This window comes from Somniosus microcephalus, chromosome 34 (genome assembly GCF_052327205.1).
Source record: "Somniosus microcephalus isolate GS21.2 chromosome 34, FLI_Smic_1.0, whole genome shotgun sequence".
Classification (NCBI taxonomy): Eukaryota; Metazoa; Chordata; class Chondrichthyes; order Squaliformes; family Somniosidae; genus Somniosus; species Somniosus microcephalus.
Window position 1 is genome coordinate 15,468,104 of NC_141020.1, and position 12,895 is coordinate 15,480,998.

General features: G+C 49.5%; 1 pseudogene; it reads left to right on the forward strand.

The window, feature by feature from the left end:
- The first annotated feature begins 347 nt into the window (after positions 1-347).
- LOC147096802 (basic phospholipase A2 cL038-like) lies at positions 348-9,171 on the forward strand (annotated as a pseudogene).
- Positions 9,172-12,895: the final 3,724 nt, after the last annotated feature.

Below are 12,895 nucleotides of genomic sequence, written 5' to 3' on the forward strand. Positions count from 1 at the left end.
GAACTCTTTAATTTGGCTTTCAAATAATTGGGGGCTGGGGATTATGCAGGACGGACAATTGAGTGCCTCTGAGTCCTGTGCATTCTTCACGTGTTCTTAACAGATGAGCTCACCTGAAATTAGTTAGGTAAAACAAGCCGAGCCCATCTGTCCCAACCCATAATATCAGTCTTTGCCAACATTCACACTTTGGAGAACGGCAAGACCGTACGTTGTGCGCCCCAAGGTGATCTTCGCTCTATTTGCATTGACTGAACTATTATGGGGTGGAACCCATCTAAGTGCATTATAAAAGAGGCCGAATCACGGATGAGTCAAACACCGATTTCTCAAAGGAACGAGAAGCCATGGAGACCCCGAACTTCATTGGTGTCCTCATTCTCTTTGGAGGTAAGTGATGAGCAAGCAGCAGGAGATCTCGGGGAGGTGGTGGGGGAGAGCGGGTAACAGCGAGTGAGTCAACACCCAAAACTGACCTTCAGCTGGTAAATTTCCAATCACAAAGAAGGTAAAGGGAATGGGAGATGGGAGTATCTGCCCTGGGAATGTTTGATGGGACAGTGTAGAGGGAGCTTTACTCTGTATCTAACCCGTGCTGTACCTGCCCTGGGAGTGTTTGATGGGACAGTGTAGGGGGAACTTTACTCTGTATCTAACCCGTACTATACCTGCCCTGGGAATATTTGATGGGCCAGTGTAGAGGGAGCTTTACTCTGTATCTAACCCGTACTGTACCTGCCCTGGGAGTGTTTGATGGGACAGTGTTGAGGGAGCTTTACTCTGTATCTAACCCGTGCTGTACCTGCCCTGGGAGTGTTTGATGGGACAGTGTAGAGGGAGCTTTACTCTGTATCTAACCCGTGCTGTACCTGCCCTGGGAGTGTTTGATGGGGACAGTGTAGAGGGAGCTTTACTCTGTATCTAACCCGTGCTGTACCTGCCCTGGGAGTGTTTGATGGGACAGTGTAGAGGGAGCTTTACTCTGTATCTAACCCGTGCTGCACCTGCCCTGGGAGTGTTTGATCGGGCAGTGTAGAGGGAGCTTCACTCTGTATCTAACCCGTGCGGTACCTGCCCTGGGAGTGTTTGATGGGACAGTGTAGAGGGAGCTTTACTCTGTATCTAACCCGTGCGGTACCTGCCCTGGGAGTGTTTGATGACGATGAGAGTAACCCCGTGTCTCTGAGCCTTACAGAGCAGGAGGGTCCCAAGTCCCATCTCTGAGCTGTCCTCAATGAGCTGATGTGAAGCGCTGAGTTTCTGCTCTCGATCCCTCTATAACCACTCACGATGCAAAGTGCGTGTGTGCAGACTGGAATCTGAGTCCCACTTGCACGGTGAATCAGCATGTGTCCCTCTCCGGATTGACAGGGGAGCCCAGGCACAGTTTGCCCCAGAGACCTATCAATGAAACAACAACATCAATAATAACTTGCATTTATATAGTGCCTTTAATATAGCAAAACGTCCCAAGGCCCTTCACAGGAACGTATAAAATAAAATTTGACGCCGAGCCACAGAAAGAGATATCAGGACAGATGACCTGCTCGGTCAAAGAGGGAGGTTTTAAGGAGCATTTTAAAGGAGGAGAGAGAGGCGGGGAGGTTTAGGGAGGGAATTCCAGAGCTTAGGGCCGAGGCAGCTGAAGGCACGGCCGACAATGGAGGAGCGACGAAAATCGGGGATGCGCAAGCAGCCAGAAGTGGAGGAGTGCAGAGATCTCGGAGGGTTGTGGGGCTGGAGGAGTTAATGAGATAGGGAGGGGCGAGGCCATGGAGCGGTTTGAAAACAAGAATGAGAACTTTAAAACTGAGGCCTTGCCGGACCAGGAGGCAATGTAGGTCAGCAAGCACGGAATCTCCACTGTTTAATGGGACAGTGTAGACTCTGTATCTAACCTTGCTGAACCTGCCCTGGGAGTGTTTAATGGGACGGGTTAGTGGGAATATCACTCTGAGACCCAGTAATAGACAAGGCAGTGAATATACCCAATAACTCCACGGATCCTTCAATCCATTCTGCCTAAGGGGTGATGCTGGGGCAGGGTCGTTTGATGGGAGTGGAAATAATTGTGGCTAAGCTTCAGGAAAGGCGCCACAGTCAATGAAGGACAATCGCCCCAAAGCGTCTACCTGTGCCCAGCCTTCACTCAGCTGCAAAGGAGACTGTGCAGTCAGGGCCATTGCCACCTCAGGCCCATGCAGTGGAGGCTGTTAATGTCGGAGGATGAGGCGGTGTGCTTGATTGTGAAACGGTCACTAATAAATCCAATTGGGAATTCAGGAGAAACTTCTTTACCCAGCGAGTGGTCAGCATGTGGAACTCGCTACCAGAGAGAGCAGTTGAGGTGATTAGCATAGATGCATTTAAGGGGAAGCTAGATAAACACATGAGTTGAAAGGAATCAAAGAATATGCTGATAGGGTGAGATGGAGAGGGGTGGGAGGAGGCTCGTGTGGAGCATGAACACCAGCATGGGTCGAACGGCCTGTTTCTGTGCTGTAAATTGTACGTAATTCCCACTGAATTCACGGATGTGATTGCACTAGAGAGCGTACAGAGGAGATTTACGAGGATGTTGCCAGGACTGGGGAATTTTAGCTATGAGGAAAGATTGGATAGGCTGGGGTTGTTTTCTTTGGAGCAGAGGAGGCTGAGGTGTATCGAATTATGAGGGACCTAGAGTGGATAGGAGAGACCTATTTTGCTTAACAGAGAGGTCAATAACCAGGGGGCATAGATTTTAAGTAATTGGTAGCAGGATTAGAGGGGAGTTGAGGAGAACACTTCTCACCCAGAGGGTGGTGGGGGTCTGGAACTCACTGCCTGAAAGGGTGGTAGAGGCAGAAACCCTCATTGCATTTCAAAAGTACTTGGATATGCACTTGAAGTGCCGTAACCTACAGGGCTACGGACCAAGAGCTGGAAAGTGGGATTAGGCTGGATAACTCTTTCTCGGCCGGCACAGACACGATGGGCCGAATGGCCTCCTTCTGTGCCGTAAATTTCTATGACTCTATGCTCTTTTCGAGGTTGCTTTTTTAAAAAAAGGAATCCGCCCATGGATTGTCGGCCTGCTCACTCTGATTGAGGGGTTTCACGGGGGGACACTGATTTTTTTTCAATGTCTTTTTGCAGCAGTGTTGATTCCTACTGAGGGCGTTGCGCTCCAGGAGAGAAGCATGATCAACTTTGCAAGCGCTGTTTCGTGTGCCAACCCGTAAGTCTATAACTTACACTACACCAGCTATGGCTGCTTCTGCGGGATCGGCGGAAACGGCAACAATCCAGTCGATGAAATTGACAGGTAAAGTAAAGCGAAGTCGTGCGTCAAAATAAAAATGTCCAGTTGGTGGCGCCCTCGTCTCGGAGTCAGAAGGTCGTGGGTTCAAGTCCCACTCCAGAGACTTGAGCACAAAATATCTAGGCTGGTGCTCCCAGAGCAGTACTGAGGGAGTGCTGCACTGCTGGAGGTGCCGTCTTTCGGGTGAGACGTTAAACCAAGGCCCCGTCGCCTCTCTCGGGTGGATGTAAAAGATCCCATGGCACTATTCGAAGAAGAGCAGGGGAGTTCTCCCCGGGATCCTGCTCAATATTTATCTCTCAGTCAACATCACTAAAACAGATTACCTGGTCATTATCACATTGCTGTTGTGGGAGCTTGCTGTGCGCAAATATTCTGCCGCATTTCCTACATTACAACAGTGACTACACTTCAAAAAGTACCTCATTGGCTATAAAGCGCTTTGGGACATCCAGTGGTTGTGAAAGGCGCTATAGAAATGCAAGTCTTTCCATCAACATGAAGTGGGGGCTGGGACGGGTGCCCTGGGCCAGGAGCAGCAACGGCCTGCTTTAATGACATCAGGTGAAATCACTGTGGTCCATCTGCGAGGGTGGGCTGTGGTTCCAGCAAAGTATGGAGAAAACATGTCAGTCAATAAAAAGGAAGAAAGAACTTGCGTTTCTGTGGCGCCTTTCACAACCTCAAAGGCGTCCCAAAGCACTTTACAGCCAATGAAGTACTTTTGAAGCGGAGCCACTGTTGTAATGTCAGAAATGCGGCAGCCAATTTGCGCACAGCAAGCTCCCACAAACAGCAGTGTGATAATGACCAGATCATCAGTTTTTATTATGTTGGTTGAGGGATAAATATTGTCCAGGACACCGGGGAGAACTCCCACTGCTCTTCTTCGAAATAGTGCCTTGGGATCTTTTACGTCCACCCGAGAGAGCAGACGGGGCCTCAGTTTAACATTTTGTCCGAAAGACGGCACCTCCGACAGTGCAGCTTCCCTCAGTACCGCACTGGGGTGTCAGCCTAGATTGTATGCTCAAGTGTCTGGAGTGAAACTTGAAGCCATGACTTTCTGACTCAGAGGTGAGGGTGCTACCCAGAGTCACGGCTGAGACATAGATCGATAAACAAATCTGTTTTTCATTTGTGTTTGAAACAAAGCAGCTTTATTGGACCTATATCCAGAATATTAAACTCCAGACTAGAGTGTGCAGGGGTTTGGCAGGCAGGGCACGTCTTTGGCACCTGCTTCTGCCCCATGCACAAGGAATCTGGAGTGGCTGCCCATCCACGAGGGGTTGGACCTGGCTCAACTGCACAACCCCGCCATCACCCCAATCGATCCCCTAAGCAAGAGGGACAATTTAGGAAGTAATTTTTTTCAATACCTCTTTGGGGGTCCGGGTCATTTATGTGGCCTGGACTGAACCCCACCCCGCAGTGGGCACAATTGTGCTCTTGGCGAGGTAGGTACGCCTCATCTCACTCAATGTGCTGGTTGTCACTGTTACCCCGGGTTCCAATCCAGAGCCAGGAGCAGAATTTCCTATCTCAAGGATCCTTGCTCCTGGCCTGGCCTGATACCATGAATGACCCAATGCAACTGGGTGTCCGCTGTTTTCTTGGAAGTTCTGTCGATCTTCCACTGAAGAAATGTAATAGGAATGAGCTAAAATAGGCATGCAATATTGCATTGTTAGTGTAATACACCAAAAACTTCAGATGGCCATGTTTGCTGTGGGCAGGGTGCCATGTTTGTTGTGGGCAAGCTGCCTTATTTGTTGAGGACAGTCTACCATGTTTGCTGTGGGCAGGGCACCATGATTGTTATGGGTGGATTGCCATGTTTGTTGTGGGCAGGCCACTATGTTTGTTCTGGGCAGGGCTCCATGTTTGCTGTGGGCACGGCACCATGGTTGTTGTGGGCGGTGATATGAATCTTGTAATTCATGTGGAAATGACTTATGAAATAATACTGGGCGGCCTGCTGGTGGCGCTGTCCAGGGAGAGTATAAATACTCGGGCATGGGCCCAGCTTGCTCAGGACTTTCTTTAACAGGAACTAGTGAAGGACACAACTACATCTCCATGTTGAAAAACAGTTGATTAAAACTTTGTTTAACGCTTAGACCAAGTGTCTCGTAATTTTCTTACGTCAGGCGGGTTGCCATGTTTGTTGTGGGCCAGCCGCCACGTTTGTTGAGGGCAGGCTACCATGTTTGCTGTGGGCAGGGCTTCATGTTTGCTGTGGCCAGGGCTCCATATTTGCAGTGGGTGGGGTCCCATGTTTGTTGAGGGCAGGCTACCATGTTTGTTGTGGGCAATGTGCCATGTTAGCTGTGGGCAGGGCTCTATGTTTGCTGTGGGCAGGGCGGTGTGGTTGTTGTGGCTAGATTGCCATGTTTGTTTTGGGCCGGCCGCCATGTTTGCTGTGGGCAGAGCTCCATGTTTGTTGTGGGCAAGCTGCCATGTTTGTTGTGGGCAAGGTATCATGTTTGTTGTGGGCAGGGCACCATGCAGGGCTTGCCATAATTGCCATCATTTTTCAATCTTCCCTAGATGCGGGGGAGGTGCCTGAGGATTGGAAAGTGCCAAATGTGACACCATTGTTCAAGAAAGGTTGTAAGGACAATCCTTGTAACTACAGGCCGGTCAGTTTAACATCAGTGGTGGGTCAAGTTTTAGAAACAATAATCAAGGAAAAAGGTAATGGGCACTTGGAGAGGTTTCAGCTAATTAAGGAGAGCCAACACGGATTTGTAAAAGGCAGATCGTGTTTGACTAATCTAATTAAATTTTTTGATGCAGTAACAGGGAAGATTGATGAAGGGAATGCAATGGATGTTGTCTACGTGGATTTTAGGAAGGTGTTTGACAATGTACCATAGAGAATAACAAAATCGAGGCTCATGGGATAGGTGGGTCAGTGGCAGCTTGGATAAGGAATTGGCTTAAGGACAGCAAGTTGTGGTAAATGGCTGTTTTTCAAACTGGAGGATGGTAGACAGTGGTGTTCCCCAAGGGTCAGTGCTGGGGCCACTGCTTTTTTTGATATCTATAAATGACCTGGATATTGGAATACAGAGTCGAATTTCTAAATTTGCCAATGACACCAAACTTGGGGGGGTGGCAAGCAGTGAGGATGATATCAATCGACTGCAACAGGACATAGAAAGGCTAGCAGAATGGGCAGACAGGTGGCAGATGGAATTTAATAGAGAAGTGTGAGGTGATGCATTTAAGGGTACACTTAATGGCACAATTTTAGAGTGTGCAGGGACAGAGGGACCTGGGAGTTAATATGCATAGGTCACTGAAGGACATATTGAGAGAGTGGTTAGCAAAGCATATAGGATCTTGGGCTTTATAAATAGAGGTATTGAGTACACAAGTAGAGAAGTTATGCTGAACCTTTATAAAGCACTGGTTAGGCCACAACTGGAGTATTGCATCCAGTTCTGGTCACCACACTTTAGGAAGGATGTGAAGGTCCTTGGGAGGGTGCAGAGATTTACCAGAATGGTTCCGGGGATGGGGGATCTTAGCTACAAGGACAGGTTGGAGAAGTTGGATTTGTTGTCATTAGCGCAAAGGAGGTTGAGGGGTGATTTGATAGCGGTGTACAAGATTATGACGGGTTTGGATAGGCTAGACGGGGAAAGGCTGTTCCCACTAGTTGATGGTACAAGAACTAGGGGACACAGATCTAAGGTTTTGGGCAAGAGATACGGGGGGAACGTGAGGAAAAACTTTTTTACTCAGTGAGTGGTGAGGACGTCGAACTCACTGCCGACGGAAGTGGTGGAAGCGGAGACACTCAATGTTTTCAAGGGGAGACTGGATAGGCACTTGAGGGAAATAAACTTGCAGGGCTACGGGGATAGAGCGGGGGAATGGGGCTGACTGGATTGCTGCACAGAGAGCCGGCACGGACTCGATGGGCCGAATGGCCTCCTCCTGTGCCATTATGACTCTATGGGGGAGAAATTCAGTATCGCCCCATTTGCGGCGCAATTATTGGCCGGGCGCAAATTTTAGTGCCTGGCGCTAATTATTGCCTCCGACTGCAAACTTGGCTTTTATCGGCCCTGGAGGTGATTGGAGCGCTAAATCAGGCGCTACACACCTGTCTTAAGGCGCAAAGGCCGAGGAGCGAGGCGCTACCTCAGAGCGCTGGCGAAGCTCATGTGATGTCAGTCAGCAATGGAACACAGACACACTGGCGCCGGCCAGTTCTTAAAGGGGAGGGTCGATCTTGCTCTCCATCCACACCCTGCTCATTGCAGCCTTGAATCTCGGCCTGGAGAGACCTGTACATCAAATCTGCTGGAAAGAACAATGGAGAGACCCAGGGAAAGAGCTCAGAGTGCAGCCCCCATAGTCTCTTCTAAATCGATGCAAGGAAGATCAAATCAGAAAGAACCTGCAAAGTGCTGCTCAGTACCCAAAACTCCTCAACACAGCTTTAAATATCTCCTGCAGTCGCTCTCTCTCACTCAGAACGCGTGGTGCAAAGATTTCGCAGACAGAAAAAGGCAGGAAGCGGTCGCCTTTAACTAGCGCTCCCCCAGTATCTTCCTGACTGCAAAACGCTCCCCTCAACCTGTCGTTGCTAGCGGCAGGCGATAAGGCAGGGGGCGCCACTCAATTTCCAGTCCGGGGCGCTACACACTCGACTGACGTCACGATCTACGGGCGCAGGAGATCGTGGCGGTAGTGTTTAGCGCCGCCGCAAAATATCCGGTCAATTTCGCGAGAGACGCAGATATCGTCGCGCCCGGGCGCAAGTTGGTTTGTGCCCCACTTAGCGCCCTCTTAAGGTGCTAACGGGTGGCGCTAGCAACTGAATTTTTCCCCCTATGTTCGCTGTGGGCAGGGCTCCATGTTTGCTGTGGGCAGGGCTCCATGTTTGTTGTGGGCAGTGCTCCATGTTTGCTGTGGGCAGGGCTCCATGTTTGCTGTGGGCAGGGCTCCATGTTTGTTGTGGGCAGTGCTCCATGTTTGCTGTGGGCAGGGCTCCATGTTTGCTGTGGGCAGGGCTCCATGTTTGCTGTGGGCAGGGCTCCATGTTTGCTGTGGGCAGGGCTCCATGTTTGTTGTGGGCAGGGCTCCATGTTTGCTGTGGGCAGTGCTCCATATTTGTTTTGGGCAGGGCTCCATATTTGTTTTGGGCAGTGCTCCATGTTTGTTGTGGGCAGTACGCCATGTTTGTTGTGGGCAGGGTACCATGTCTGCTTCAGAAAACATTTGGTCTGAGGATAGGGATGCCAATTCTGGTTGGACCTATTGCTGGACGTTTTCATCACAAGACCTCCTGCCTCCAAATGCCTGCCCCCGCACTCCCACCATTGGTCGGCTGACACGTCCATCCTCGGGGTGCCCCGCCCTCCCATGCTAATCGGAAAGTGAATGGACCCTTTGTCATCTGATTGGATGATTCTTGAGTGTCAGTCAAATAGCCTTCTGCCCGCCCCCCCTCCGCCCATGTCCAATATTTCGATCACTAATAAACAAAAGTTTTCAAAGAAAATGGGGAAACACTTTTTTTCAACGCCCCTATGATTTTTCGCCTGGGATTTGCTCGTAGTGTGTGCCCAGGAGATTAATCTTTAATTCCTGGAGACTCCAGGGCAATCCTGGAGAGTTGGTGACCCGGTCTGAAGCCCAGCTGGAATGATTTAGACGCTGACAGAGTTTCAGTCTCTTCAGAAAGACTTACTTCTGTGAAATAATATTTCCTATTTGTCTCCCCTCCTAGGTGCTGCCAAGTGCATGATGATTGTTATGGTGAAGCCGAAAATATGGGCTGCAATCTTTGGTTGACGTGGTATAGTGTTTCATGCAACAATGAGGTGCCCAAGTGCGGTAAGTAACACACCAGACAAAACAGATTTTGATCGCCTCGATTGTAAAATTCTCATCCTTGTGTTGAAATCCCTCCAGGGCCTCGCCCCTCCCTCTCTCTGTAACCTCCTCCAGCCCCACAACACTCCGAGATCTCTTGCTCTTCTCCAATTCTGGCCTCTTGAGCATCTCTGATTTTAATCGCTCCACCATTGGTGGCTGACATGAATCAGTCATTCATGAAAGAAAGACTTATTATGAAATAATACTGAGCGGCCTGCGAGTGGCGCTGTCCAGGGAGAGTATAAATACTCGGGCACGGGCCCAGCTTGCGCAGGACATTCAAAACGGGGACACATGGGTAAACCACTTTGAAAAATTATACCAGAAAAACACACTAAGACCAGAGCAACACCAAATATGCAAAAAACTGGAAAAGCTAGAAATGGCCATAAAAGATAACCAAAACCCGCTGGACGCCATAATAACAGAAAAAGAACTTCTTGAAAAACTCAAGGACCTGCGACCAGGAAAAGCCTGCGGGACAGACGGCATACTAAACGAGATGATTAAACACACAGACAACAAAATGAAACTGGCTATCCTAAAACTCTTCAACTTGGTTCTGAGTGTCGGTTATTTCCCTGATATCTGGAACAAAGGACTCATAACGCCCATATACAAAAGTGGGGACAAAATCGACCCAAACAACTATCGAGGCATCTGTGTAAACAGTAACCTGGGGAAGGTATTCTGTAGCATCATAAACAAAAGACTTATAAACTTCCTTGAGGAGCACAATGTCTTGAGTAAAAGCCAAATTGGATTCCTGCCAAACTATAGAACATCCGATCATATCTTCACCCTACAGACCCTAATTGACAAACACGTTCACCATAACAAAAGCAAAATCTACGCATGCTTTGTAGATTTCCAGAAGGCTTTCGACTCCATCTGGCATGACGGTTTATTCCTGAAACTTATCGAAAGCGGGGTAGGAGGGAAAACATATGATGTAATTAAATCAATGTATACAAACAACAAATGTGCAGTTAAAATTGGAGACAAACAAACAAAATACTTCCCACAGGGGCGGGGGGTGACGCAGGGCTCGCCAATCTCACCGACACTCTTTAATATTTACATAAATGGATTGGCAAAACTACTTGAACAATCTACAGCACCCGGCCTCACCCTATATGAATCCAAGGTTAAATTCCTCCTCTATGCCGACGACCTGGTTCTGCTGTCACCTACTAAAGAGGGGCTACAGCAAAACCTGGACCTGCTGGAGTCGTACTGCCAGACTTGGGCCCTGACAATAAATCCCCAAAAAACCAAAGTCCTTGTGTTCCAGCAAAGATCCAAACATCAGGGACCCAAAATAAATTTCACAGTAGGAACAACCAAAATTGAACAAACCACTAACTACACATACTTGGGCTTAAAAATCAGTTCTACGGGAAACTTCAAACTGGCTGTGAATGAACTGAAAGAGAAAGCAAGAAGGGCTTTCTATGCCATCAAAAAATCAATCCAAATAGAAATCCCAATTAGCATTTGGCTCAAAATTTTCAAATCAGTAATTGAACCAATTGCACTCTATGGCAGTGAGGTATGGGGACCGCTAACTCAACAAGAATTTGCAAAATGGGACAAACACCCAATTGAGATCCTACATGCAAAATTCTGTAAAAGTATCCTCCGGACTCAAAGGAAAACAGTAAACAATGCATGCAGGGCGGAACTAGGTCAATATCCATTAATAATCACTATACAAAAAAGAGCCACCAAATTTTGGAATCACCTACAAATGAGCAATCCCCAATGCTATCACTACGACGCCCTGAAATGCCAAGAGCTGACCATAAAGAAGAATACCCTCAGTCAACTAGTCCTGGGACTCAGTGAAGTAACTACTAACAATACTAACAATAACCAGCCCCAGGACAGTGACAGGGTAACACAAAGAATTCGACCCAACACAATCGTCGCTAAGCAAAAGGAAAAATATCTGACATATTGGGCAGAAACAACAAAAACCCAAAGCAAACTCAATTGCTACTTGGCCCTAAACAGACAATACAACATAGCTGATTACCTGACCATGGTAAAGGATAACAAACTGAGAAGAACCTTGACAAGGTACAGACTTAGCGAACATAGCCTAGCGATCGAAAAAGGCAGACCAGGCTACCAAGAGAAGACAGGATATGCTCTCACTGCAGTCAGGGAGTAGTGGAGACAGAGATGCACTTCCTCACAGCCTGCGGAAAATATCAGGGAGAATTTCTACCAAAAATTCTCACAAATATGCCCTGATTTCAGAAATCTGAATGACAACCAAAAACTCCCATTCCTACTGGGAGAGGAGAGAAGCTGTATAACACTGGCGGCACACTATGTTACAGCTTGCCATGAACAGAGGGACAACCAGTAAACTAAGAAAAGAATATATATAAACAATGCGAATGTATATTTATACACTCAGGGATATACCTGTTTATACACTGTATGAATAGAACTGCGTTTATGTGCTAAACCATAAATGTATTTTGATGCTTTGGCAACATAAGATGTAACTTATCATGCCAATAAAGCGATTTGAATTGTGAATTGGGTAGGGGGGGTGTGAAGGGAAGGGGGTGGGGGGGGTGAAGGGAAGGGGGTGGGGGGGTGAAGGGAAGGGGGTGGGGGGGTGAAGGGAAGGGGGTGGGGGGGTGAAGGGAAGGGGGTGGGGGGGGTAAAGGGAATGGGGTGGGGGGGTGAAGGGAAGGGGGTGGGGGGGTGAAGGGAAGGGGGCGGGGGGGGTGAAGGGAAGGGGTTGGGGGGGTTAATGGAAGGGGGTGGGGGGGTTAATGGAAGGGGGTGGGGGGGTGAATGGAAGGGGGTGGGGGCGTGAAGGGAAGGGGGTGGGGGGGTGAAGGGAAGGGGGTGGGGGGTGAATGGAAGGGGGTGGGGGGGTGAATGAAGGGGTGGGGGGGGTGAAGGGAAGGGGGTAGGGGGGTGAAGGGAAGGGGGGGTGGGGGGGTGAAGGGAAGGGGGTGGGGGGGTGAAGGGAAGGGGTGGGGGTGGAGGGAAGGGGGGTGTGTGTGAAGGGATGGGGGTAGGGGGAGTGAAGGGGGTGGGGGGGTGAAGGGGGGGTGTGTGAAGGGAAGGGGGTGGGGGTGAAGGGAAGGGGGTAGCGGGGGTGAAGGGAAGGGGGTATGGGGAGTGAAGGGAAGGGGGTGGGGGGGTGAAGGCAAGGGGGTAGGGGGGTGAAGGGGGTAGGGGGAGTGAAGGGAAGGGGGTAGGGGGAGTGAAGGGTAGGGGGAGTGAAGGGAAGGGGGTAGGGGGAGTGAAGGCAAGGGGGTGGGGGGGGTAGGGGGAGTGAAGGGAAGGGGGTAGGGGTGAAGGGAAGGGGGTAGGGGTGAAGGGAAGAAGGGGTAGGGGGGTGAAGGGAAGGGGGGGTGAAGGGAATCACAGAAACCCCACAGTGCAGATAGAGGCCATTTCGGCCCATCGAACCTGCACCGACACATATCCCATCCGATCCCCGTAACCCCTACACCAACACATATCCCACCCTATCGCCGTAACCCCACGTATTTAATCCCCCTAACACTAAGGGTCAATTTATCATAGTTAATCATCCTAACCCGCACATATTTGGACTGTGGGAGGAAACCGGAGCACCCGGAGGAAACCCACGCAAACACGGGGAGAATGTGCAAACTCCACACAGACAGTCACCCGAGGCCGGATTGGAACCCG